The 5,153-nt window shown below is 40.6% G+C and overlaps 2 non-coding genes across 2 annotated transcripts; both read right to left on the bottom strand.

Annotated features, from left to right (window-relative positions):
* Positions 1-2,846: 2,846 nt before the first annotated feature.
* LOC149835563 (small nucleolar RNA snoR136) lies at positions 2,847-2,978 on the bottom strand. The gene has a single exon (XR_016432920.1). It is a non-coding gene; the product is annotated as a small nucleolar RNA snoR136 (small nucleolar RNA).
* Positions 2,979-3,158: 180 nt separating this feature from the next.
* LOC149835564 (small nucleolar RNA SNORD25) lies at positions 3,159-3,237 on the bottom strand. The gene has a single exon (XR_016432952.1). It is a non-coding gene; the product is annotated as a small nucleolar RNA SNORD25 (small nucleolar RNA).
* Positions 3,238-5,153: the final 1,916 nt, after the last annotated feature.

The following is a 5,153-nucleotide window of genomic DNA, read 5'->3' on the forward strand; positions in this document are numbered from 1 at the left end:
ACTCGATGAGTTATGTAGCCTTATTCATAGTTTTTGCCCTTATAGGAGGGGGTTTGGGGGCTCCTCCCAGCGTGGGTAGCATCATTCAACTTGATGAGTTGTGAAGCCTGATTTAGAGTTTTTGTTCTTACAGGAGGGGGGTCCGGGGGGTCCCCCCCGACGCGGATCCCACTGCGCGGTCAGCCGGCGGAGGCTCGGGGGGCAGCGCCCCTCAGACCAAATTTTTTTGGGGGCTTGTATAATTTTTTTATTTTCTTTTCCTCTTTTAGCTATCGAAAAAGAACAATAAAGCATTTTGTTTAATCGTGGGGCTCATGTTTCCTTCGATTGTTTCTTGCTTGAGGTTTTTGTAACACCCCTTCCCACGATTTTTCTATTTTTCTTTTTCAGTTTCTTTCCCACGATTTTTTCAATGACTCCCCTACAACGATTTTTAGTCTTGTCGGGTCTCCAACGAGCTCCACAGCGATTTATAGTGTTGTCCGGTCTTCCAACAACAATTTGTAGTATTGTCGGGCCTTTCTACAGCGATTTGTAGTGTTTTCGGGTCTCCAACGAGCTCAACAACGATATATAGTGTTATATGACCTCCAACAATGATTTATAGTATTGTCGAGCTTTTCTACAATGATTTATAGTGTTTTCGGGTCTCCAACAAGCCTCATAGCGATTTATAGTGTTATATGGTCTTCCAACAATGACTTGTAGTGTCTTCCGCAAATCACTATATCGATTTGTAGTGTTTTGGGGTCTCCATCGAGCCCCATAGCGATTTATAGTGTTGTTGGATCTCACTATAGCGATTTGTAGTGTCTTTCGCAAATCATTATAGTGATTTGTAGTGTTATTCAGTAAGCAAATCGCTGTAAATCGCTACCCGAATTAGAACCAACTTGTCAGGGCCATATCTCTCTAACCGGAGGTCATATTTCAAATCGTTGGATGTGCATAGAAGTAGAAAGAGAAGGGAGAGAGAGTGAGAGGGTTGATGTTCATGGCCTTCTCCAGGGGGAACTCTTTGCCTCCCTTAATTTTTTCTCTAAAGAGAGAGAGTGTTTTACAGTGTTTTACGGAGAAGAAAGAAGAAGACGATGACGATGAAAAGTTTAAACATACATTTTTTATGGCTCAGGTTCGTTTCGCCGAATGATCATCAGATCGCCGACTCACCATTGTTTCGCCGGCTCACCATCGACGAAACGATTAAGGTTCGTTTCGATGCTACCCACGCTGGGAGGAGCCCCCAAACCTCCCTCCTGTAAGGGCAAAAACTCTGAATCAGGCTCCACAACTCATCAAGTTGAATGATGTTATCCACGCTGAGAGGAGCCCCCAAACCCTCCTCTTGTAAGGGCAAAAACTCTAAATCAAGCTCCACAACTCATCAAGTTGAATGATGCTACCTACGCTGGGAGGAACCCTCAGACCCCTCTATTGTAAGGGTAAAAACTCTGAATCAGGCTCCACAACTCTTTAAGTTGAATGATGCTACCCACGCTGAGAGAAACCCCCAGACTCCTCTCCTGTAAGGGTAAAAACTCTGAATCAGAATCCACAACTCATTTAGTTGAATGATGCTACCCACGCTGGGAGGAGCCCCCAAACCCTCCTCCTGTAAGAGTAAAAAACTCTGAATCAGGATCCACAATAGTCAATGTGCAGGTCAGTCGGTGCTTGATGGAACAATGTAGGATCTTCTGCTGGATGTGCACAGAAGCAGAAAAAGAAGAAAAAGAGTGAGTGAGAGGGTTGATGTTCATGGCCTCCTCCAAGAGAGATTTTTTTCTCGGATAATCCTGCAGTGCAGAGACTAGATCTTAAATAATCATCTTTGGGGCACTTAAGTCTTTACAATCACTCATTTTCTACAATCGTTATTTTTTTTGGCACCAATGGAGGAGATGGTAATTAAGTCTTTGCAATCACATCAAACTCCAATGTTAATTAATGCTGACAAACATGGGGATACGAGATGCACAGGCTTAAATACGTGGTGCTTTTTGGGACCCCCGAACATGAGATGCCCTGTTGGGGGGGGAGGGGGGAACATATAACCTGCTTCGATGAAGAAGAGGCTCTTAATGTTCAAGAGCATATGTATCTTGAAAACAAAATCACACAAATCCTACTTTGCATCTTCAAAATTCAGAAGTAGGGCTATTGAAGTTCTAAAGATAACAATATAAAAAACGTGCCTATGGCTTGGAATCGCATATTTATAAAATCCTATTGTGTACGAACATTGATGGAGACATTAAAACACAAACTAAACTGATAACACAGGCCAAGGAAGCCAAGTACTCTGTTGTGCAAATGTAGAAAGCTTCAACTCATCCCAACAGAAGGCAGCACTAGACTCCCATGGAAAACAGAGCATGACACATCGGCCCCTTTGATGCAATGATGTCCGCAGTCGTTAAAGGTCTATGAAGATCATCGCTGGTATCCACCAAAAAATAAAAGGCACCAAAAGGAAAAGCTAAGGTCTTCATTGACATGACATCTAGCAGAGAAACGGAGAAAACAAGATTAGAAGTCAATTAATTTCAGTGACCATGATTGACCCACTGTTAATAATTGGAAAGTTGAAAGAATAAAACAAAACCTTCAATAATAACAAGTTCAGAACCGCCAGGCACCAATGAGAAATAAAAGACCATGCAGGGCAGTAGTAATGTTTTACAAGCTGTTACAGGTTGCATAATCAAAGGATTTTAAACTTTTGTGACCTTAAAACTGTGCTTGTAGGCCAAGCATATAATCTCTTTTATACATTGGTCTATTAATCCAAATCTAGTATCACCCTTGAAAAATAAACGGTCTTCATTCCAGTTATATGTTTTCAGAAATATAGCTCCCCAACGTCCACATGCAGCACATGCGTGCAAATGAATAGCGAGGGGGTCCTTCTATCTTGCTTCCCTTGAATAAGCCACAAAAGATAAGAGCTAAGTAGCCACACAACATTAAGGAAGCAACAAGACCACAAAGCATGTTGAAAATGTAAAAGAACCTAATCTTCCTTAGTGTGCAAATCTTGATCGGTTCATATTCAGTCACAATGTCACAAGACAAAGGAAAAAAAAGGACGATAAATGAGAAAAAAAACTTGAGGAAATCTAAGCAGAGAGAAGTTAAAGCCATCATATACATAACTGAGCAGCTCAGTCCCTTAGATGTTCATTACTGCGATCATGTTCGCGATCATTACAGGTCTATGAAGTCATCATTGGTGCACTTGTCAAAATGCAGCACCATTGAACAAGTAAATAGGAGAGTGAAAAAGGAAAAAAGAAGAAAAAAAACTAACCTGACAAATATTGGTAAAAAACACAAAAGGCTGAAAGAAGGAAAAATGTGTAAACTTCCTCACAAGCATCTGAAAGCTTATAAGCTTCACACAGGTGCATAAGAACAACAAGGAAGCTCTCACTCTTGCTTCAAGGGAACGAGTCAATTGGACACTGGACGATCCGAAATGACCAGATTAAGAAGCATTTGATCAACCCAAACACCACAAATTTAAAAAAAAAACAAAAGTGGTGATCAGACACCATAAAAATATTACCACACCCTCTGGTTGATTTTTGAGTTGTATTTATTTTTACAAATAAAAATAACATTCACGATATCTTGGAATAAGATCTTGAAAATCTTGCTCAAATATCGGGGTTTTCACGAAATGTGAAAATCATGCAAAAATATCTGAGATTTTTAAAACCATATTTGTGACACCTGTTTATTCATTTGCCACAAATCTAGATTTATTCATCCAGTTACAACACAAGCACCACAACGCAAGCATCGAGGAACAACTAACAACGATCATCTGAGATCACGTTAACCTCAAAATCGATCTCTTCTAATCAAATGACGAAGAAAAAGGGAAGTAAATCGACCTACAGAGAGAGAGAGAGAGAGAGAGAGAGAGAGACCCTTTTTTGGCATTCAGGAAGGACTGAAACTCTTTTTTCTCCTCTCGCGCGGAACCCTAAACCTCTGAAAATGAAAGGTCCAGATCTAAAGGCGCCTCTAAAAGCGCAGGAATAAGGTTCGGGCGATCCGACCCGGACCGGTTGCGTCCCCTGATCCTAGGCAGCCGACGGCTGTGGACGGTCGGATCCACAGCGATCTGGATGGATTTTTACAAAGGGTCCGAATAGGGGGTTCAGATCCGAAACTGGTTTCATAACTAAGGATGTCAATAGATTGGATTTGGGTCTGTTATTCAACCAAATCTGAATCGTTTAGTCAGATTCGGCCGAGTAAAATGCAAACAAATAAATGATCAGATTTGGGTCGGATATGCAGTCCTGCATCAAAACTCAAATCAGAATCTAAACCTAATCGAAATCTGATGGACAATCTGGACCCAATATACATAAAATATATGACATTAGCTACTTGGATCTGGATTCCGTATCACCTTTTCTTTTCATCCAACTCTGAAAGCAAGGTTGAATCCAATTAAGCAATATTCAATTAGTTGGATTCAGTAACGCCTACATCCCAACCAGATTTAACCTGTTTGGATCCTTAGTCATAGTACAGTTGCCTATTTTGGATATGATGTCTCTGTAGTACTGGATTCCTGGAAACGAGTACCGCATTTGGAAGTGATGATTTTTTTTAAGACCATACAAAACTAACATGTTTGCTTCGGTCATGGGTGGGGTTAAACAATCACAGCTGAGAAGTAGAAGCTGTGATTGTGACCAACTTTGACAAGATTCAAGGTAAGAACAATCACGGTTGGCAATCACAAGGTAAGAACAATCTGTATATGTAAATCTGATCGGATCAGAATACACTGTCGGATCTTATTCAAGTAAGCATACCCAGAAATAAAGTGCCAATATGGATCGCAGTCTAACCGATTATTTACATGCCAACCTGTGAAAAAATTATAATTTAAAATCTTCCGTTATGGTAAAGGAACAATTACAAGAATGTATAAGAAAAATTGCAGTCTCAGCAAAGAGGAAATATGCTTAAGGGCTCGTTTGTTTCTTTCCCATGTAAAGAAAAGGCTTTACATGGGAATGAACACTGATTTCTAAGCCTTTTCATGAAGGGGGGTATGAAAGGATTTAGACATAAAAAGTGACAGATGGTATGAGAAAAACTGGGGCACACTTATGCCAACATGGCAC

The sequence above is a fragment of the Nuphar pumila genome, chromosome 6 (genome assembly GCF_984573655.1).
Source record: "Nuphar pumila chromosome 6, dmNupPumi1.hap1.1, whole genome shotgun sequence".
Taxonomy (NCBI): Eukaryota; Viridiplantae; Streptophyta; class Magnoliopsida; order Nymphaeales; family Nymphaeaceae; genus Nuphar; species Nuphar pumila.